The 24,921-nt window shown below is 36.1% G+C and overlaps 1 protein-coding gene and 1 long non-coding RNA gene across 6 annotated transcripts in view; one reads left to right on the top strand and one right to left on the bottom strand.

Moving 5' to 3' along the window:
- Positions 1-24,921, bottom strand: part of LOC139144078 (uncharacterized) — a 65,618-nt gene that overhangs the window by 5,922 nt on the left and 34,775 nt on the right. The window lies entirely within an intron of this gene.
- Positions 1-24,921, top strand: part of LOC139144075 (trafficking kinesin-binding protein 1-like) — an 89,961-nt gene that overhangs the window by 1,122 nt on the left and 63,918 nt on the right. For 3 of the 5 annotated variants that reach the window (XM_070714746.1, XM_070714749.1, XM_070714748.1), the window contains exons 2-3: positions 20,154-20,433; positions 23,426-23,638. The gene's annotated coding sequence lies outside the window, so the exon portion shown is untranslated. Of the gene's footprint in view, positions 1-20,153; positions 20,434-21,690; positions 21,736-23,425; positions 23,639-24,921 lie in introns of those variants that run through there. The other 2 variants (XM_070714750.1, XM_070714751.1) reach the window with 2 other exon arrangements.

Below are 24,921 nucleotides of genomic sequence, written 5' to 3' on the forward strand. Positions count from 1 at the left end.
TTTGCGTTTAAATGAGAGCAGTAATTAGATTGATGGCGCTAGCTGTATGTACTGATTCGACAGTCAAAACTGATCGATTGCTCTCAAAGGTCACATCACACTGAACTTCATTGACCTTTGGTACGTTTGTATTTCAAGTTCATGTCTGTGTAAACACAGGAAAGCTATTCAAGGACATTGCCAAATACATGAACAATATTGAAAACACCACGTAAACATAAAGCTGTAAAGTATTATTCAAGACGCTGTGTACGTACAGTTGGAATACTATGAATAGAATGCAGCTTGTGCATGAATAATTTTGGACAAAAGGTGTAGTGAAGTGGAACCAGAGTCGTATGACTTAAAGTGGTACAAGATGACCTACATTTTCTGGTATTGAAGAGACTACACTTACACCATTGAAAAGTAGGCTAGAAAACACAGTGTAAAATTCAAAACAGTAATATATCCAAGAACGTAAACAAAGTGCACATTTCTGTAACATTATCGACAAATTGGGTTTCTCAAGCTCAGATTTCTCAAGCTCAAATTTCTCGATCATCACCAGACACGTCACAGTCCCTCCACAAAACATGTACATAGTACGTAGCATGTACACTACACAAATTTACAAGATATTGTCAGGAAACTAATTAAACTCACAAACTGTTCGAAAACTTTGTAATTATTCTGTGAAAGTTTCTAAAAAGTGTTGACATAGTCCCTCCTCATGGTTTTAATCATAGAGGGTTGAGTGGTTGTGTTATCGCCAATAGTGCTCTCACATGCGCCTTCTCGAATAATTCATGTACTCTGCATTCTTGTCACCATGACCTGTTTACTCCATCTCAGCCCTGAAAGTAAAATCACAAAGTACTTCGTACCCCTATGTGATTTTACCTAGCTTTGATATTATGTGCAATATTTCCTGATATTTTAAATGGATGAAAGAAGTTCATTATGACAATCACAAATTGTAACATTATCAGCATGGAGGCCTACTATGAGTCAGGTGAAGTGAACTTACTGATAATTGCTTTGATGTACCTGCTCCAATTTAACAGTGGAAAGTTTTCTCATATCAGTGAAACCCTACGTAAGCCAATGTCTTTGGACCACATGTGCCCAGACTAGCACAATTTCAATGCAAGGAAAAATTATTTATCGTGACATCATAGTACATGTACACTTGTCTGAAATTAGAATCAGTCAGTGGTGAACCTTCACCACAACATCATAACATAACAGATTTGATGTTGAAAAACAGTTACGTGTGTGTTCCATTTGTGAAGTTTTTCAAAACAGTGGACTCTGCATAATAAATTTATGTGTATGAACTTGGAGTACTATACATATGAACCATTCATACAATTTTAACAGTTGCATACTTCTGTGAAGTTACTGTAAAGAGACATTTGATATTTGCAGGGCACATATTTGAAGTTACCATATTACAAATCAAGTGCAATTCTATAAAATGTAATATCAAGTTCAGATCTCCCTCAGAAAGAGATTGGCATGTCACAAGTGTAGATTACCTTGGTAGTTGGTACAAACCCTTGGATGAGAACAACAAGGATTTTCTTAGGGGGTACTGGCTATAAATTTACTGTATCCCTCACCCCTAGCTTATCAGTGATTAATGCAAATTCTGTCTATGTGACCCATCTACTCTCTCACAACAGGTACTCATGGTACATCCTTGCAAGTCCTGTGCAACATGAAAAAGTTTGTTAACACAACAGCATGCATCCCAATTTTCTGGCTTTTTTCTGTCAACTATAACATTGTGTTACAAATTCCACATTGAATCATAATTTTCTTTCTTATTTGAATTGTAACAGTGACATATGGTAGGTTTATGGAGAGTCCAGACAGTATCAATTATATTCTGTATTACCAGTGGTACATGTGTCATGTATGTAACATTACGGTCATTTATTGTGCTCACTTAATGTGTTGAGTGCTTAATAAAACCAGCCAGCTTGCATTTCTTACTGTTACAACACATTTATATGATTCAACGACATTATTTCTAGTATTACGTGCACCACAACTTGATATTACCGGTACATCAATGGTCTTTATTACATGTACGTGCAGTCTACAAGCAGAACTCTGACGATGAACCATGACGAAGCATATTTCAGTCAGTGGAATAAAAATAAATTACTTCTCAGATGAAATAAAAAATTAACCAGAATGATGACAAAAGATGGCTAATGTCCCTTTAATACCACAACAGCTTGTGAGTTTTAAATTTTTTCCATCCTTTTCCCGCTAGGTTGAATTTTATAGCCATAAATCTCTAAAAGTATGAGAAATTCAAGTTCAAAATAAATAACATTAGTAATGTACTATAAGTGTAATTGTGATACATCTCAGATAGTAATCCATGTAATGATATTCAGACTATACATAGATGTTGACAGATAATTTGATACCCTATTGAGGGCTATAATTTTCCCACTAAATTCTAGTGCCACATTTTACCAATTTTTATTAGGTTTTCTGTATTTTGTGTGATGATTTTGAACTTAATGGACATAACTTTTCATCACCTACCGTTTTTGATAAAAATTTTGGGAAAAAATTGAAAAAAAACTGTCTGGATTAAGTTATATTTTATAAAGGTGACAAATATTGACTTAGCCACTGAAATGGTTCATTTCATGCAATTGCGTGTATTCTGTACCAACGACAAAATTCAATCTGGTAATTACAACCTCTTTGAGAAAAAGGATAAATACCATGTATTACTTGAACAGACCAGAAGTTTTATACATTTTCGATGAGATATTGTGTAATTTTGCATGTCAATGGAGATCCTGTGCATTTAACAAAAACTATTTTATGCTGGTGTACATGTAGTACGTCAGTCTGATTTCTTCGTTCTCTTCGATTTGTATGACCTTTCAACTTGGATATTGGAATACCTAGGTTCATAGCCTTTTCAGTATGTGGCTTACCACTCTGGAATTTTGTAACACATTTTCATGTCACTAATTATCCATGAACCCATAGGGCACTGTGAACTAAAAATATCCTGAATAAATGTAGTATGTTCATAGCTGGCATATCTTTCATAATGGCAACACTCACACTGTGGAAAATGCGCCTCCAGTTTTGTTAAGGAGCTGTCAGTATTATTCCTGCCATCTTTGAACATGTTAAGCAGAATCCGTTGTTTATGTATTTGCAAAGTTATGTTGTGACTCACTTGTGTTTGTAACTTGCGTAGTTGTTAAATTTCTATGAAATATTATGAACCGTAATTTCAGCTTTCCCACCAGAGATAAACCTCTTTACTTAGTATGTTTAAAATCAATCTGTTAACCCTTGTTACATATTCACGACACACAGAGTACAATAAGAGAATATTTTGTTGACAAATTCCAGTCTGGATTAAAAAATTCACTGATCAATCATATTCAATACAATTTTTTGACATCAGACTCATACTTGCAGCATTTAGAAATTGAACACAGTGCATTCTGATTTGGGAGTAGTACAAGAAACTTGATATCACACTGAACAAAAGTACTCAAAAATACATATGAATACATCAAAAGTTATACAGCTAACTTTGCTTTCATTTGCTGGCAAGTAAATAGTTTCCAGGACAAGATTGCTAACACACTGCTGTAGACAATAGAACTGATTGACCCCTCTCCCAGTCCACTGTTTGTTCATCCTATATTGTCTCCAGTGCTGAAGCCGGATCTTTGTACTTGTTATCAGGGGTGGGGAGTTGACCCCTGATTAACACTGATTGATTGTCTTCTGTCAGGTCCTTGTCCTCAATTTATGGCGCAATGCTTTGACCAAATTTACCCAGGTCGTTGCTCTAATTCACCATTGTTCAAAAGTCACACAGAAGATCAGGCATTGATATCTGCTCAAGAACATCACAATATGAGCTTTGTAAATTCTGTTGTTGTAGTCACCATCATGAAATAACATTGCCATCTATATGTAATCCATGTCACCAGAAGATGCGTTGGTCTGTTGGTACCATATACTGTATCTCGGTCTCTGATATAGGATAATGAACACAGGGTACCTGTACTTTTCAGTCACACAGTACGTGTACCTTTCTGATATAGAACATGCATGCCACATAGAGTATATGTATGAATCCCACACTGGGTACCCATATGATGAAGGCACTTGATGAACTTTCCTTGTGCCGCTTGGAACAACTAGCAAAATACATGTCTACATAATCCCGCACATAGATAGAAAAATTATGCATTCAGTTACTAGTACTGTAGTGCATAGCAACAAGTAATCATGGGAAATGTGACATTACAAAGGTTAGAATCAGCTTTTCACATGAAAATCCCGGTAATTTGAGGAGTACCCACTGAGGGTTTCTTATCTCTGCAAATTGTACTTTGATTGTGCCAGAATGGGTGACGTGTTTACAGAACCATTAGTGAGCTAATCCGTATTTTGAAAATAGACACATTTATTGCAATATTGATGGTACAGAGTTAGGAGATGTGTAGACATTTCTTTCCAGAAAGGTCATCATGAAAAATATTTACCTGTACATGTTTCATACACACTGGCAGACTCAAGTGTTATGCAAAAACAATTACTGTGGTTACTAACTATATTAAAAACAAGCTTGCGTAATTACACGTGTACATTGTATGGCTTTATGGCTTACAATATGTTGTGATAGCCAAGTATCAGAGAACAGCCTGTATGGAGAATTGCATCCTAATACAACTTTATTTTAAAGTTGTTTTAAGCAAATATTTTCCTAATCTCCTTGGAGCTTCAAAATTGAAAGTTTTCCTCACTTTTACTGCAGTATGAGTATCTTTTGTGGAGTTTTTGCTTCGATCCATTGATTTTCCACTTCCCTGATCAACACTGAGATACACACGCCTTTGAATGTGGTCGGTGTGTTTTTCACACCGTTATCACCTTGGAACTTGCATAGTGAGCTTTGTTGCCTGGACTCTGTAAGGTCACTCTGCACAAAAGTTGTACACAGCTCTGACAGACTGGATGCTGTTCAGTAAATAATTGCTAGTTGTCATCAGCTGTGGCAAATTGTCGTTACACGGTGTACCCAGGGCTGACAAGTAGGAGCCATTATATACATACAAAGGACTGATTTCTCCTGAGAAGCTGATGATCACGGTGACAGTTCCCTCACCTGTGTTGCAAAAATCCACCCTCATGTGATTCTGTACACTGTACAGAGCCAAAGAGATCACAGTTTTCAACAAGACACTGCACAGCCTAGACAGGTATGTGTAGAGTTCACTGTGTACATGACTGTCTGAAATTTCATGAGAACAACTTGAAGTCCTTGAAATTTACAAGAAGACAATCTGTAGGAATCATGAACATGTATGTCATAGATAAAATATTTACTAAACAATGTAAGTACCATGAAATACAATATGGATGGCTTTTAGTAATATCTTATGGCTGACACTGTGACAGCTGCTGTAACTATTTAGTATTCAAGATTTTAATGTCAATGTGTGAGAGAAATGTAAATATTCACATAGGTCAAGGGTCAATGAACTGCTTCCATGTACATCTATTATTTTGTGAAAATTGAATATCATATCATATTTTATTATGAAATACATTTCTACAGGAGAAAAATTTACACAAATAATTATATTTATTGAGAAGGGTATATTTTTATTGCAGAGAATTTATACAAATAATGCCAATCCTCTTTGATAAAATTCAATCAAATTCAAGACCTGTTTTAAGCTCTTAGCATGGTAAAAAATAACAACAAATTCAAGTTGTGGACAACCCACAACACAGCGCAAATCAGATATTGGTTAACTGATACATACAGGTCTTGGATAGCTCTGACTTATCAAATTAAATAGAACTTATAAAAAGTTTATTGAACTACAAATTCACTGAGCATTTGTCTCACTTTCAAATATAAAAGTCACATTTGCAACGTTGAGCTATAACCCTGTGGGAGGAAGAAGATTATCCTCTTTCTACCAGGCTGCATAGACAAACCATAGAAATAAATACATATGTACAACCTGGGAGAATGAGGATTAATTTATGGCTAGTAATATGTCAACTGAATTGCAGATTACAGCATGTTTGTCTTAGCTTTGAGTCATGTACCGTATTTGTATTTCGTGATGGATTGGACAGTCAGAACAGCGGCAGGGTAGTCACAAAGCCATAATGGCCTTAGACAGGGCACGGATGTAATGGGGTGAAACAAACAACCGGTATATAGTCTGTTTGTCAATTTCAGCATGTAGCATTGTTTAATTTGATGTCGCGTTCAGTGTACAAAGGTTGTGAAAGGAAAGTTCTCTTTCTTTGGATAGCTCTATCATGCAGTATGAATTTCAATCAGAAACTACATGTTCTATCAGACCTATTTCTCTTACCACTCTTAATTTGACTGTACTTAAACTAGATATCACCGTGGAAACAGGTGTCATTAAGTCACAAGGCTTGCAAAAGTACCTAAATTTACCAGAAAATTTAAATCCAGATATTTTATGTTACTTTATGTCATAATATTTGTTTATAATGGTATGATTGTGTTATGGAATGGTTCATGACCTTTGCCCTTACATAGAAATAGAGCATGAAGAGCTATCTGTTAATGAAGAAAACTAAATTTTCCACAATGTGGCTTTTATATTGATTAAAGTGAACTGCATTGCTCTGAATCTTGATTTACAAAGAATGATAGGTGATGCACACAGTGGGAACTGATCCAGTCAGAACTGTTCACATTCATGTTAACCCAGCATGAAACTACTTTTATTTCCATAATTGAAATAATGTCCAGGACAAAGGCGTTTGATGGAGCAGATTATGAATCAATTATTTCATTTAGCAATGGTGAATGAAAATGCAAGTTTAGCAAACTCATTTCTGTCTGTTAATAGGGATTACACAACAAAGCTAAACAGTTTGTGTTAATTATGGAAAGAAGCCAGTCTGATCAATGATATGTGGAAGGCCATTGCAAGGCAGTGCATGGTGCTGTAGGGAAATTGTGCCATAGTATTACAAATGAAATTTCAAAATTGCTTTTATGTAATCATCTATAAGTGTCCTTATAGAAGAGATACAGTTTACAGATGTTCAAAATTTGTTCAAGTAGATGACATATTGTCATCAACGTGTGTATTCTACTAGTGACGAAGCAAATGTTACCGCGAAGATAGCGGACTAAATATTGTACACAGCTGGTCAATTTGCTTGAGATGTTTGGCAAAATGATCCACGGTCATTTATACATGTATCCTATTAGTTCAAGATGCGAGGTATAATGATATTCAAATATGCAGATTACATTAATGAGCATTGTTTCGGTATTAAAATTCTATGCTAATGACCCTTAATCAATGTGGAATATTCATGTACCTCGGGTCTTGCATTGTATACATGTATCTGCTGAACAGAGAAATCAGTAACTTAATGAAAGTAGGTTGGTTTAAAGCTTTCGTGAACACTTCACCAGTACACTTGTACTTGACTTATTATAGTGGGTCTGTGATATTCAAATATTCAAGTTGAAATGGTGGATACACCACTGTGTTACTGACAGATTACAATTGTATGTTTGACTTCAAAAATTTACCATGAGAATGCAGGACCCGTGACATAGTGCTGTATTCTGTGCTATGAACTTTACTTGACCACTGGTTAAATACTATGTACATACATGTACATCAATTATTGGAGCATCAGCTGTTTGCATGTCCTTATAAGATTACTTCAAGTCAGACACTGGTTATGGTGCTTTTATAATAATAAATCAGGGTAGAAACCATACAAGACTGAGTGTTTTCTGTTTAATTATTGACCTTTGGATTAACATCCAGCATAAATTTCATGGAGACGGCTGGCACACCTGCCAAGAGGTACCTTTTACAATCTGTGATTACAAATGAAATGGTTTTACCAGCAATAATACCGGTAACTTTGTATAAGAGAAAACAAAATCGATGATATGTTGAAGTGTCATATCTATGGTATTTCCCTGGGTAAGTTTCTGCCCTCCATGACAACCATTCATCTGCCAGGCTTACCAGGATATTCACTTGAAATGTACATAGTGACTATATGATCACATGATCAGACAGGAGACTTGTGGCCTGTAAACATTGTTGGCCATGGTGATATTAGCATAGTCCACCACAATACTCTAGTTACTATGTTTCAGTCAGGCTACATTTTCCATGGTTTCTGTTATTTTCTCTCTGTGGGTGTTCATTGTAATGGTGTAGCGACATTAGTTAGGGCACAGTCACTCCATGGGATGAAAGGACTGTAGTTAGGGATGCCTATTGGAAAAACCCAGCATCGAAAATACATGTAGTGAGTCCTAAACTGAGAAGTAACATTCTTTTATGGCTGTGCAGCGATGTGCAGCGTGCTCAGAAGGTTATATCTGATTGGTCAATTGTCTCTATTCACAGCAACTTAGGGAGTCTTTTTGTATTATTCAATTATAACGGTACGATTCAGCCACCCAATTGGATAACAGCTTCCGAGACGCTGCACATCAGCAGTAAAATATCAAACTCAGCAGAAATAAATTGGGTCAAAGTTCTCTTCAATAATCCCTAACATGACCAGTCTGAAATTTATTTCTCAAAATGGCTGCATTTTATCTTCTTTTATTATCTCTAAGACACCTGCTCAAAGTTTGATGTATATTTTAAAATCAATATATTATGTTATAATAGCCCATGCGTGATGATTAGCCCCCACAAGATGATAAGGATTGTTACTGTATACCACAATAGCTCTAATTCATATTTAAAGACTTATGTATCAGACCATATCAAGATTTATGATTCATTTCATCAGATAGTGAATACTGATGCATGGTTAAATTGAAATAACAGGCAGTAGGATTTGGCAAATGGCAATAATAATGAAATCATGTTGTTATAGTATTTCATGAATTGTGAATATTAGATAGATACATGACATGTATACCTTTTTTTGTCTCATGGGCAATATTTTTCAGTTTGATTTTTGAATGTTTATGAAATTTGCAAATGAAATAATTATGAAAAATTTATAGTGGACTTTCATTCACATACAGTATTTTCATTAATTTTGTTGTTTAACAAACTGAAACCAAAAAACTTCTTGCAGTGTGTTTTTCCAAGTTTTGGGAATACAGGTAAATTCTGTTGTCCCCTATGTAAGATTACAGTAATACATGTATGTACAGAGAGGAAACTTGATAGCATGATTGGGAAACATCCAAAACATGCGGTTGGTAGGTGAGCAACTTTGTTGTACATTTGTAATATGCTGATAATAGATCATACAGTGGTGAGCAAGTATTGTAAGACATTCTGTCAAAAGCTACAGTAATGGTACACTCACATTGGCTGCCTTTAAGATACAGATGCAGTTGTTTAGTAAAGTTACTTGTAATGTGTCCTTGTGCCAAATTAGCTAACAAATAAAAATTCTATAAGTTGCACAGACAAACTGAAAGTGAATAGTCTAAAAGTATGATATTATTTTCATAATTATTAAAAATAATAAATCATAATTATGAAACATTGATATCACAAAAACCTAGTTAGTATTTCATCTTAGTTGAGCTTCCTTTCTGCGGAGCAGCACTCGATAAAATCGCTGTACGTGTATGAGTTGTGTAATGTATGACATGAATTATGGCATATCTAATTATGTATTCTTCAAATTTCTTGGCAAGGAGTAAGGTTATAGAAAGTGCAACTGTCCTAACACTGACTGTACAGTGATTGCCTTGCTGTGTGATTATTGTACCTGTGTGACAACTAACATGTACATATAGACGACAGGGCACTTGGAGTATCATTAATGTAAAGTGTATATACATGTACCAATGTACATACATGTACCAAACAATCACCTTTTTAGAAATGATTGAAAACATGCCCACCAGACTACTATCCCTGAGTGAAAACCGTGGCATACTGTACAGTGGCACGTTTCATCATCTCAGACTCTGGCAAAATGTGTCTCTGTCCATGTGTATCGGTTTGAATATGATGACAGTACGGCAGAAGTTGGCAGGCTGTTTCATAGTGCTATTGGTGATGTTATGAGATACATTACAACCATTAACACTGAAATTAATGGTCACCCTTGGATTTCATTTATGGTACAGGTGTTTGCATTGTACACATGTAGATGCTATGTTCCATTGGAGATCAACTTGCATAACCAGGCAGTCTACATGTATGTTAAAAATTCAAGTTGGCAATGCATAACATTATTACATGAATTGATGAAGAGACATTTCAATTGTCACAGACTGTTTACAAGATGTTGTAGCATAATACCTTTATTGAGTTGGTTTCTATGCACTCATGTTCACCTTGTCCAGGATATCCACTTCATGTTTTGGCCTTCATCCATATGGACCAAGGCCAAAAGACGGAGTGGAGATCCCAGACAAATGTTCACCATGCGCCGTGTGACGTTAAAATAAATTTCAACTCTTTATAAGATATGAATCTCCAATCCATTGAAACATGGTGTGGTCTGATGTCTTTTTAACCTTGTAGAGTTAGGAGGACATTGCACTATGTACAGTATCGAGGCCACCTTCTACACAAGATTTGTTCATGTGCTATGTTTATGAATAATTTCATCAAGACCTACTGATGGAAATGTTTCCTAAAGCAAGCTATAATCTTTATCAATACAATTGCCACAACATTAGCAGGGCTGTAGAATTGACATGAAAACTGTGTTTCTCTAGTGACTATAGGATTTCTGTACATGTCCACCAAGGTCATTACAAGGTCATGTTACTGTAGATCACCAAACTTGTGATAAACATACACAATTACCACATCCATTCCTGATTATACAAGAAACCATGTCCTTGGAAAGAGTCAAGTAGATTTCTTAGAAACCTTATATCATTGACTCAGTCTGAATTTTTGTGGAATAAGTGGTGTTTTTGTAAGTATCGCCCATTTGTACACATTTCATTGACACAGAAACACAGTGGAATATTTCCTTCACCAGGGGACTTTGTCACCATTGCGCAATTCCGAGTCTTTGAAAACAACTGACCGTATGAAGTGGGTGGTAAGCCCTGACTCAACATTCTTTTCTGAAGTGGACTTGTGTTTATTGTCCAAATGAAACCAAATATATTGGTGATATCATTTTGTGTATTGTTATTGTCATAATGAAACAATATCGGTGACATCACTCTGGTCACTGACCTATCACTCAGACTTGATTGGTTTGCTGTCTGAAACAGATTTTTACAACTTTGAATCAGTATACCGTATATTTATGTAAGAAATTATGAAAATTTCTTTGAGTTACACATTCCAAGATAGATGTAACGAGTGTCTATACTGTACATGTATAAAAAGTTTCTCCTGTATTGATGTATTGCAAACTGGAAATATGATGTACTATTTACATATATGCCTGTTACCGTGGCAACCCAGTGTTTGACAAGCACATCTACTTCTCAAAATGTTCTAATGATACACAAAACGTTGTTTTAGCCTTTTCTGTCAATGGTCTGCCTTTTTCTAGGTAAATTTTCAGTGAACTGTTATCGTTCCCCCGTCTTTTTGAGATCATGTACTTACTGCCATAAGGCTTCCAAAATTAGTGCAGGGCACAATATCTTGAATTAATCATTTGAAGTAGTTGACATTTAGTGTGTGACACTGACGTACCCCGCTACATTGCAGAAGTAGAACAAACTATTTTTACATGTATACGTGTAGATTATGACAGTCTTGTCATCTGTGGTTTGTCAAATTTAATTCCACCTACATGTACAATGTACGTTGTATATACTGTACATTAGTTAAGTGCCACGTTTGTAGTCGCCCTGTCATTCCGTTTTCTTGGAACACTGTACATGTACATGTTATACATGATTGATTGAAAAGAGATAGTATCATGGCATAAATGGAAATAATATTCTACAGTGGGTCAAAGCATGATTGACAAATACAAAACAGCGAGTAGTCATAAATGGAGCATCATCTGAATAGAGAATGCGTCACAAGTGGTGTTCCAAAGTGTTCAGTTCTTGGACCAGTACTCTTTCTAATCTACATCAATCATACTGGCGGTGAAATTAGTTCCGAACTCAAAGATTTACTGACAATACCAAGACGTATCATCCCTTGCGAAATTGTAGTGATCTTGAAATTCTACAAGCTGATTTGGACAAGCTACAAAAAACGAGTGAACACTGGCGGACGCATATTGGCTACAACAACCCCTTCAATAAATACTCAATGAAGAATATTTCACTGGGACGTACAACTGAAGAAAATGACTTGGGCGATCTACTTCATTCTACCTTAAAACCTTCAAGCAAATGTGATAAGTTTGCAGTAAAGAAAACAGAATGCTTGATCTCATCAAATGATCATTGTCGATCAAATAAAAAAAATGTCATTCTTCGTCTTTACAAGCAACTTGTGAGACCACAGCTCGAACATGCAGTACAAGCTTGGTCACCATGGCTACAAAAGGACATAAAAATCTTAGCACTTGAACAAAAAAGAAGAATTCGCGTCGACATGATTCGACTCTAGAATTAGTTATCAAAGGCCATGACCACTGCAACCTTTCACTCGAGTTAGCAGCCGACTCGACTCGAGAACTTGAGGACACTGTCGCAAACTTCATAAACTAACCGTTCGACTTAACACAAGAAAGTACTTTTTTCAGCAAGAGTTGTGGACACCTGGAATAAATTACCAGCCGATGTCATTAATGCAGAAAGTGTGACCTCCTTCAAGAGCAGCTACGACCGCCTACTACAAGTTTGAACTTTCACAGAGGGATTCTAATATACTTTCCATACCCAAACTGAACAAAAAAGTACGTAAAGGCCTTTCGTTTACAGGACTGATCACTGGTTTATTTTTTGTTTCAAGTTAAAATGGACGAATTAACCAAATTTTCGGCAAACCTAAAAGACCAATTAACTAGGATAGGCCTCAACACTTTCCGATTTTACCGTCTTCCATACTCTCTGAGTCGTGGTACCCAAGTCCAATCGGCCGACTGAATCTCTGTCTGTTCAAGTCCCGATTGCTCGCAGTGACCATGCCTTCAAGTTGCCGTGCAAAGGTTTCTTGTTTTTTAACTTCGATTATTTCCCTGCTTTCATTCATTTTTTATGGTGACGACAAAACCACAACAGGCAAAGCCACAACACAGGTGCAGCCAACTGGTAAATTTCATCAATTTCGCAAATTCATCCCAAAACATGTTTTGAAGGCTGATATACTGATTTTACTTATTTTTGACCTTGACCTAAAATTTGGAGGGGAAAGTAGAGCTGTTCGTAACTGCCCTCCCACTGGCATACACGGAAAATGTGCCCTCCCACTGAATTTTGATGCCCACTGCCCTCCAGTACCTATGGTCTGTCCGCTCCCCTCTCCCCACAACAATGCAAGCTCCCCACTGCCCTCTCCCCACTACTGAAATTCGCCATTGCCCACTAGATGCCCACTAGGCAACCCAGATCAACACAAAACAGTGCGAGCAGCTAGCAGTATACCTTGGAACATTGCTCCCCACAAAGTAAGGCGCTCTATCTCCCCTCAAGTTCTATCAACCACGGCTTTCCCCTCCCTCTACGTATTTTCAGGTACCCACTGTCAAAAATTTTCTACCCGCCCACTGAAAATAATGAAAATTCTTCCCCGCCGACAGTAAATATCGATTTTTTTCTCCCCGCCCGCTGATTAGTTTTAAAATTTGCCCGCCCGCTGAAAAACTGCGCACGAACACCTTTTTGCACGAACAGCTCAATTGGCGGCACCTGACAACAGACAGCGAGAACGTGAGGCCCTGGCGTGAGGCTGAGTTACTTATCGACAGGGGTAAATTTGTAGAGAGTACTGTTTTACGTCACTGCATGGTCCAGTTGTGAAATCTGACTGCCGTAAAGGAGTGTTTCGTCGCAAAGTTAAAAGCCACGACTTGTTTTTGCGACAAAATAGCGCCACCAACGGCGAAATTTTGAAAGGAAAGTTTGTTTTTTTTTTCCGAAAAATCTCCAAAAACCTAGGCGCGCGCGGACGCAAAACAAAGAATTTACTTACTTTGGCCTAATATACATGTATGTAGGAGGCATCTTTGTAGTCAAGTAAAATTTGCTGTGTTTTGTTGTACTTACAAGTACCAAGGAGAATCCTAATGTGAAGCGAGTGGAGAGCTCAGATACATTGCCAACCCATGAATAAGGAGTGATATTATTGAAATAGCAAAGTGACTTGTATTGAATATGTTGATGTAATTACTGTACTAGTAGCTGTTTGATTGTGAGTTTTTGGAGATGTCTTGAATACAGAGATATTCAACAAACTTCAAATTTGCAAAAACAAAAAAGTGAAATATGGGATGTTATTATATATCTACCATCTAGAACAATAGAATTTTGCGTGTGCTAAAAAAGCTGCACAGAGTGCCTGTTCCGTAACACATACGGTTTCAATGCGCTCAATCCCCTGTGGCTGTATCTGCCCATTCACTGTTGAACTGTTTCAAGAGACTCATTGGACAAGTGCCTTAACATGTCTCGTGCACGCTTTGTACGTATGTGCATAGTGCACACATACTATCCTTGAGTGTTCCACACTCGCGCCATAAATCGGAAAAAAATTGTTGACATTGCACGAAAACGGTCACTACTCTAACAATTTAATGCCCCAGTCACAAATGTAAGAGGTATAATAATAAGATTACTACGAAAATACCGCAAAGGATGCACTCGGACATTGGTGCCACGCATCGCCCTCCGCTTCGCATCGGGCGATACGTTGTGCCAATGTCCTCATGCATCCTTTGTTGTATTTTCGTAATAACCTCATATTACAACAATTGAGTGTGATAATACATTAGATGTGATTTGACTTCAAAAATACCATCTTTTTAGATTGAAGAGTGAATGAAAATGAATTGTTTGTAAAGTGGTATTACTGCCATCTTTCAAAGTATCGCTAAGAACTTCAATAGATGCCTTTAGCATATATGAAAGCAGCCATTTTAATAGTGTGAACTTCCATACATGTATTAACTGTGCCAGGGTAGAAGAATTTCCCCAGTTTGTAAATAAGATTCTGATAGTGTACCGGTACATCTATACAAATGTGTTGTCATGAAGGTTAACCATACACTGGTAGATATCAGATTTGGGTATTGATAGCGATATTTAGGTGTCATTGTCCTTTTTAATAGAAAAGGAAGTTATACTAATGCCCGCTCTTAAAATTTCAAGAAAATGTTTCCCAAAATGTAAATGATTTATATTATGAATAAAGCCCTTTGCTGTATGATGTAAACACTGAAAATTTGGTGGTGACCTTTGGGAATGACAGAACAGAATAAAATCCAACCCTTCCTCTATTGATTTGATTGGCTGAGAGGAATGCTGGAAGGTAGAATGTGAGTACTCTGATGAAGTTAGTGAAAACAAAACCAAATAAAACCCAAATCAATAAATCAATCAACCAATAAATAAATATAAATGATAGACAAATGAATAATAATAAATAAATGAAACTAACAAAATAAAATGAATAAATAAATAAAGTACATGTTTGTATTTCCTTTTATGAGTCTTGGAAATGGGTAAGGCTACAATGTACCGGGTATGTTAGTTGGGCCCCTGAACCAATTAATGTTTAAAAAATGGCAAAATTTTCTCAATTTTGTGTTAATTTGCTGAAAGGAACATAAAATATTGATGATATGAATCACATAAGCCATCGGTCTGATTATTGAAAATATGTACTTTGTCTTCACCACAGCTGCATGTACATCCCAACCACACTGTTATGCAAATAATTTAATAAGTCAACATTGATTTTAAAATATAACAGGATTCAATGACAGGGTATTTAGCATTATAGCATTATGCAGATATCTTTTTTCACCCAAACATTTTTCTGTGGATCATCATGTAGAAATGTTGCTACATTAAAACTGTAAGGGAAAAATCATAAATGAATATTCATAATCATACAATAGTTCATGAACTTACACTTTCATTTCAGCTTTTCCATGGTGATCAAACAGTGAAGCGAAACTATCAAATTAAGATTTGTTGTCTTGGATTTTTATTTGTCACGTAGACATATTCCATGATACATCAGTGTACCTACATGTACATGTATGGATTAAAAATGAATTGTTTGTTTACAAAAGTGATTTTATTACATAATTTATAGTTAATGGTAAACGATAAAGTAAATATAATACATTGGCTTTGATTAACCCGAAGAATATACTAATATTTTTTTTGTCTGTGTTTCTCTGTATTGAAACTTTGAAACCTGTAAGGAAATATAACAACAATACTACACATTGAATGAAATATAGAAAGAGGATACTGTATGTCCTATGCCTGATTGTATAAGTACGGATTTTCCCGGGGAAATGAAACACCCAACAGGGAACCTTGAATCTATTTATAGAAACTAACAGAAATATAACTAATTTGCATAATGTAACATATTTACATAGCACTGGCTAGGCTTGTACTTATTAATTTCTATATTTTTGATAGTGAAGACAAATGTTTGCATTTTGCAAAGGCTAAGATTAGATTGAAATGACAGCTTGGTGAACAACTAAAATTAGCAAAATATAATTTCCTTTTTTCAAATGTTGTTTGCAGTCATCTGTCATAGATGCATATGCTGTTATATTATAGTATACTAGGTACATGTATGTGTATTTTGTCATGGCATAGATTTTGCACCTAAACAGAGTCACTTTACTGTGACCTAAAGAAATGAACTTTGGTAAACACTCATTCAGGCCCAGCCATTTCTATGTGTAAACTCATCACTTAATACAGTGACAGTCTGTATGGTAAATGTACTCGTAATTCAAGGAGGAAAATTTCCCTGGTTGTGAAATCTGCATATGTTACATGTGCAGTTGTAATTACTCACAGTGTAATTTGTGTGTCCTAGCAAACACATATATCAATAGGACAAATGTTATGTCGTGGACTGTCTGCCCTCAAGCCAATATTTCTGAACTGTGTTAGTCACTATTGAGGATTTCTTGACAATTTCTTTAGTAAAGCACATACCAATACTGGTAATATGTAAAATTGTCCTTTAGTTTAAAAGAAAATTCTGAAGTCATTTGCACATTGGCTGTGACATTGTTCTGGAACTTCTGCTTTTATAGAGTAAATGAAAATACATGATGTAAGTACAGTATTGTAGTGATGCAGTAGGTCAGTTTCACACAATATACTTGTCTACGTACCTGTCAATCACAATGATAAATAAATGAATAAATCAATAAATCAATAAATTAATAAATAATGAAGAAATAAATACAATTAAAAATAATAATAGAAAATGAAATTTTTGTGAAGTCATAATGTGATGCCTTTAAATGTAATTATATTATATTACATTTATCAATAGAAACAATGTGTATACCCTGTGTGTTATTTGTACTGTAGTTTCAGAATCCTAAAAAGTTAATTTTAGTAATAATAAACTGTCATTTCATTAACTTTGTAAATTTCCTCTTTCCCCACTATATGCGCTCAGCAGAAATCTATCAACAATAAATACTTTGTCAATGTCATTTGGAAGATGATGTTTCCATATTTTAAATTTTACCATCCATTTATGGGTATGCTGATTTATTTGACATCCTAATTTGTTGCAGTAACATTTTCATCATTTATATTTCCTTGGTTGTATGTGCCCTTTACTCTGTCATGTATATGACTGATTGATATGAGCTGTTTTGTGTGAAATTGATAGCCCATCCTTCCATACACAGCTGCTGGAGTCACATCTGGTAACAGTAACATGGTAGATGGACACTGGCAAGCAGTTTGGTTGCATGAAAGCTTATTGGGTATAATTTTTGTGTTTGTGAGTTTTAGTTTTCTTGTCAAATTTGTTTTTGTTATCTAGTGTGATTGTGCATTTTTTTTTCTCCTGTGTGCAGGTGGTGACTCCTGGCCACTTTTTTCTTTGCATTATATTGTTCTAGCTTTGTTAGTCATGTTTCATGTTGTTCTGCTTTGTATCAGTTTGTATGTTCATTTGAGGGCCCTGGGGAAGATAAGCATCTTTACTGAAGCTTACCAGGCTACCCTCGTTAAACAAGGTTTAATGAATAAATAAAAAAATAATGTCGATATAAGGAAATTGAATTTTTAAAAGTAGTCTATTTTGTGTTAATAACTTCCAAAATAAATGCAAGACAGGTGCAGAAAGTCGATGACCTCATCAGTTCTGTACAAATAAAATGTGTCATGAATGTTTATAGAAGAAGGAACATTAATCATGTGTTTCATTGACAGTCAATGAAATATTCACAGTATGTAAATAATTATGTTATTTATCATATTGTTCTGTCACATGCTGCTGAACATAAAGCTCTACTGTCACTGAACACAGCTAATCCATATGTACAATAATACCTTTCATTTAGCGTAAGGCTTCTCTTAACATATTGGGTCCTTGTTTATCAAGCTGGTTGTGTTGATATTTAAAGTAACGGGATATTACAGAAGCGTTTCAATTTCCTCTGAACCAGTTTGCAAAACTATCACGGTATATTGGTGTCAATTACAAGTCATGCATATGTAAATGTATTTTGCAAATTTTAGAAAATTGAAAGGTCACATGTATCGTATGATATCATATGTACCGGTACATGTACGTACGCCCTATGGTGTGCTTGCCATGAGAATTGTATATGTACAGTATTCGGTTCTAGCATTTCCCAGTGTACATGTACTTGACCTGCTGATATGAAGCATATTTCTACACATACTTTATTTTCAAAAGAGTGTGAAGTCCTGCTGTTCCAGTAACTCAATATGTTGAATTTGACAACTGATAACTTTGCTCTCACACTGCCTTGTACAAGGGACAGTTGATAAAACATGTATATGACAACTCGTTTGATTTGACCTCAAACCCCCTCCCCTCCCCTAGGAAATCTGACAATGAAATTTTAACATTTGAACTTTTCCGTAACTAAGTAAAATACTAAAAGTGGTTACTGGAAGTCTAAATGCTGCCAAGTTCTTTAACAAGAAATATTTCATAACAAAATCTGAACAGTGATTTGTATCTTGAATATGCATGGATTCAGGAGCTTGATTATGGCTTTTATAGTGTGAATTTCTCTTTGGTAACATCCTCACCAGAATGAATTCTGTTTTTCCTATGATTTTAAGATTTAAAATTGAAATTTATCCTTTCATATCTGCAAAGTAAAAATGTTTTGTTTTCTGTACAAGGATCTCTGTAAATTTTCAAATATTAGCAAGGGACTGGGGTAAGACCACGTTCCCCCAGCCGTGAGGTCATACTGATACGGTAAATTATAAATCCCTCTAGAGGCCATTCTTATATTTTCCTTCGTTTATGATGCTATTGATTTAGAAGTGTGTGCTTGCTTTCAGAAACAGTCTTATAGATAAAAAGATACTTTGCGCTTCATTCATTAAAGTAAACATTGGCTTCTTTCTGACAGCTATGGATTTCTGTCAGAAACTAAAGCTATTTCTGTCAGAAAGGAAAGCAGCAAAAGTTGGGGGAAATCTGTTACTTTGAATCTAAAGTGTAGTGCTATTCCTCATGTGTTATGTTCATTTATGTGCAAGTCTTTCATCACAAAAATTGTTCATTCAGATCAGAAACTGTGATAGATTAGGTAATATTAGGACTAAACTGCTAGGGTGGCTACTCAAGCACATATGATCAACTAAATACATGTATGTTCCTTAGAATTCCCTAGTTATGCTGCATCAACCGATGTTAAATGCTGTATTTGTAGAGTACTTGTATATTCTATTTACTTTCATTCTTATGAAATAGTCAATCATAATCTGTGGCTGTACTGACATAAGGCACACTATGCAAATACCAGTACGTACAAAAATATAATCGTAAATTCATGGAAATTTGGATTTTCATTTGGCAAGTACACTGTACAATACCTTCTCCAAGAGATATTGTGTTGTGGGCTTTGTTATAATATTGTGTAATGGGGTTTGTTACAAACACAACGTCATCATCATTGTTTGACACATAATTACATTACATGTATATGACAAACTGGCCATTTCTGAAACGGTTTATATTCTTCAATCTCATGAATTTGTATCTGTTCTTGTCTTGCAGATATCCTACAAGTCAGCTGATTGCCACACAGGTGCTACTGATCACACTTCCATACCGTTGCTGTGTTTGTTTTTTTCCCTGTGCTGTGTGTGAGTGAGACTAGCCATATTAGGCAGAGCATGGTAGTGTATCGGTGACACCCACCGCCAACTTTAGCCTGTCAAACTGGCTTGTAAGCAGATACCCAGTATTTCCATTCAGTCTGACGATGAGGAGGTGTTTGCTAGTGAGCTGAGTCCCGACAATGGCATAGTTTTCAAAGAAGCCAGTACCCTTACAGGTGAGATGGCAGTCGTATCAGTTGAAGATAATGTGAAAATAACCTATAGTGAATGTACACAATAACGAAAGTTATATGAACTGTTTAACAGTTAGGACTTGTGCTAAGTTCTCAGAGATAAATTGCACTAGTGACTAAAGTGAAATACGGCTTTATCATATTAAAAGTGGTATGGTATGCAAATAAGGAGTATGTTCCAATGACTGAAAAAAGTGGCAGTCCAGTACTTTGAGGGCGCTGTAAGGTTTCCCTAATTCACAAGATGAACTAGACTCTTCCACGGCTTTTGTTTACTGTGCTGCTTGCACTGATGTGTCCTACATGTAAATAATCCAGCCAAGCCCAGGCCAATCAAGTGAACAAGGCATTGCATTGTGAACTCTGCAAGCTACATCAGCAAACTGAGCTAGGCTTCACTAAGCGTGATTGTTGAAACCACAAGGAGATGCAAAAAGGTAGGGCCGCACTGCATAGTGAGGGTCTCTGGCAGTTGATGAACACCCTCTCTGCCATGGGAAAAACTGCAAGTCAAGAGCGCCCTCATAGGTGAATGGGAAAAAACAAAAGGATCTTTTTCACCTCACTGTAGATAAGTAAAGCATGTGCATCACAAATGAAACTCACTGTGTTTTTTGTGGAAAGGGGGCTCAGGGTCACATCATCAATATGCTGAAGTTCCATCAAGGAAGTATATATATGTGCATAGTACTAAGTCATTATCACGATTTTGTGTCAAAATCTAGTTTCTTAAAAATCTGCATACAGTTCCAATTTATGGCCATCTATTTCACTAATGTGACGTATTTGGGGGAAGTTTAAGTCACAGTATTTCATTGTTGGATTTGCACTTTCAACCTGTCATTTAAGGGAGGGGATTTTGCAGATGTAGTTCATTTGTCGTCCATCTATTTGAATTATCCACAATCGCTCAACTCCTGCCAGTTACATGCACTTTGTATTTGTGTTCATGAAATCACTGCACTGCAAGCACTGTAGTCTGAATAGCTTCCAGAATTTACTCTGCTCTTTCCTCTGCACCGTATATCAATTATCTTGTGAAGAAACTCACTGGTTTGTCTTTCACTTGCTTTGTTAATCATTTGTTTTGACGTTCACAAAGTTTGCCTTCCATTTTTTCATCAGCAGTTGATTTTCAGAGTTTACCAAGAATGCTTTTATGTTTGTACATGTATTTTGTGTTGTTGATTGGTTTTTGATGATTTCATTTCATTTCATGCTTTGCCCATGTCACTGCAGAGAGTGGACCGAGTGGCAGCGAGGCCACTGCTGGGGCCTCCCCAGGTATACACATCACGATCATGTATTGTCTTTGAGTATGCTCTCTCTCTCTCTCTCTCTCTCTCTCTCCATTTGCTGCTAGTAGCAATTGTAGAATCCCAAACACAACAGAGTTTTTGTTTCATACACATTTGTAAAGATCTGAATGAAAAAAATATTGCAACATTGGCAAATCTTTTACACGTGTAATAATATTTAAGATTATATTATGCACATCAAATTTGATCATGTTATTTAGGCTGACCAGCATTTCAATGCAGTTTGGCATTTGTACTGCATATGTAGTACACCATACAGCTACCAATTGCCTTTTGCAAGTTACAATATTGCTAGACTCCACTTAATCAAAGCGTACAGGGATCAGAAATACATGCGTACAGGGGAGTTAAATCTCAAACACTCAAACACTGCAGATACTTTGTGGCTTCACCTTCTCAAGGGTGCTGTGGGCTATAGAGGGCGCTTCATCAACTCTGGTGGATTTTGAGTGCAGTGTTTTGTCAACAGTTACAGCCTGTCAAACAAGCATTGTTTTGGACCATTCTCCATTGATAGAGAGTGCAAATGTTTTAAGATATTTACACTGAACTTTCCCGCTTAGGGTCAGATTCAGTCTCTATGTTTACAGAAAATATCTTTTCAGGGGTTAAAACTCTTGCTGTAGCACTAGCACAGTGAGTGAAATCTCGAGGACAGCTCTCTAACAAATACCAACATCATATTTCCGGCTTGCATTGGTTTGATAACTTTTCAAAACAAATAACATGATTGAGATAATATTGAAACAGTACTTGTTATACACTAAGTCTTTTGATAAAATAGTACATTTCCAAAACTTTACTTGTTTATACAGGCTAGTGCATAATTGGAATATTTTTATGTGCAAATCTAACATATTCACAATGTTGGCTTGACCAAAAAATAGTCTGGTGGAACTATTTGTGTTTGTGGCACACTAAATTAGTATACTGCTTTCAAAATAGATAATTAAGACAAATTGTGGAGTTATGTGTATATTGTCATATATAGGAGCTACTCTTACCTGAATCACCTGATTTCTGTCCACAATCTTACTTTAACATTAAATGTACTGTGCCACTGCAGGTAAATCAAAAACATTTGAATGGATGTGAAAGGTCAGCATCTTAATTCTCCCGGTCACTGCTGAATCGAAATTGCTGCAGGCTCTCTTCTGAGTGTCTGCTTACCTTTGAAAAGCTTTTCCTCACAGAATCTCATGCCAGGGGAGATTTTATGAGATTACCCACAATGCATCAGACACTAGACTTGAGTATAGTGAAAAAGCTATGGTGCTTGTTCAGTAATTTCCACAGTTTTCAAGTTGCCACCAGACATACCAACGTACTGTACATGTGCAACGTGTATTGTTAATATTAGTTGAAAATTCCAAGTGGTGATTCGAAAAGATGCATAACATAATTTCATGAACAAATCTTTGTTCTTGTTAGAGACTCAGTATTGACTACCTGATCTCAAAAATATGCAAGCAAACACCAGAGCAAGTCAACAAGTGAGTGCTAGTTTAGCGGTCAGACATTAAATTGAACTCAGAGGTGTTGACAACATTTGATGAACTTTGACCTCTGTCTGATTCCAGGCACTGACAAAAATTATTTACATTGAAGAAGCAGAATATTAACCATAATTAACAATTTTTCGTTTCCTGTTTTAGATGTGTGCAACAGTTCTAATATCCCTGAAGTTGAGATTATTAGTCTATTGGAGGAGAAAATACCTCTTTACAAATTACGGGCGGATACAATCACAAATCTAACTTACGATCACGAAGACTGGAAGCACTCTGCTTCCAGTGCTCATGCGGAGCAGGAGGAAGCTGTCTATGACCTCTCACCCGACCTTGCAGAGGAGACGTTGAAATACTTCAGTAAGTGAAGTACTCTTAATTATTATGCTTCATGACTTCTCGTTTCTTGAATACAACTTTGTTTGTCAGATGCTTTGAATGGTTGTGTTGTCTTGTACTGTGTGCCGTACTTTAGTGTGTTTGTTGGCTGACATGCATGTCTTTCCTCAGCCTATTTCTCAGTGCAAGAGGACATGTTCATACCTTTGCTGACATATGTCTCATGTGACAAATTCATCATAAGCAAAAACTTGAGCAAGGATGATGAAAAATAAGAACTCTGAAGAATATCATGTCAATCCTCGATAATGTAGCAATATGCTTGCTTTAGAATTCCTTACAAGACAAATACATGGGAACGTGCCATTTAGGACAGTGTTGAATTGTAATCTGAACACAATGTAAACACAATGTTCTTTTTTCTTGCCTACCTACATGAACATTTACACTCAAAGTCTGGTTATGATATTTGGTAATATGATCATTGTACAATTGTATATATACTTTGACTTGTGTGAATGTGTTCTGAAGAAATATTGTAACTTGGTGAGGTAAAATCATGATATAAAACATACCTGTTTGGGTTTTTATGATTGGTTGCTGAGTGTAACTTTCTGACTGGAGTATGATATGGTGTGCCTTTCTTTTAGTTTTTGTCCTATTCTCTTTAGTTGTTTTATGTCCTTTTATCTGTCTGACAAATGTCTCTCAAGTCATGTCATTGGCTTGTGTAACTGTGTGGGTGTTTTGAATATTTGACTGTACAGTGTACACAGATTTCATCTGGTCTTTTATCCAAAATGTGGCTTTCAAAGTAGGTCTTCTGTTGAACCCAGGAACCTTACATCCTTGGTCAGAAGCCAGGTGGTAAAAGTTTGTCAACTCGGCCAGCATATCATGACAAGTCGCGTGACTCAGAACGCAGGTTATCTGCCATGATGTGCCTTTTATGGAAACCAAAACTATATCATATTTTGATTATTTTTACTAGCTTTACTGTCATTGGTACAGAGCTTATCAGCATTGTTTATTCATTATCCGGTATCTGATATCTAGTGTTAACCTTTTAGTATGCGGAACTTCATCTGAATAATCAGTGTTCCAGTTACATGGATATGTGGTGGTTGTGTTCCTGGGGGCATCTTCATTCAGATTTGTTGAAATTTGCATAAAATTTGCATACATTATATTTTAGAGAAATTATTCTCATTTCTCTTCCAAATTACCCTACTGTGAAAGCAGTGTTCTGATAGCTTTCCAAGTTTGATGTGTATATTCCTATGGATGATTCTGTTCAGTTGTGG

The sequence above is a fragment of the Ptychodera flava genome, chromosome 11 (assembly GCF_041260155.1).
Source record: "Ptychodera flava strain L36383 chromosome 11, AS_Pfla_20210202, whole genome shotgun sequence".
NCBI lineage: Eukaryota > Metazoa > Hemichordata > Enteropneusta > Ptychoderidae > Ptychodera > Ptychodera flava.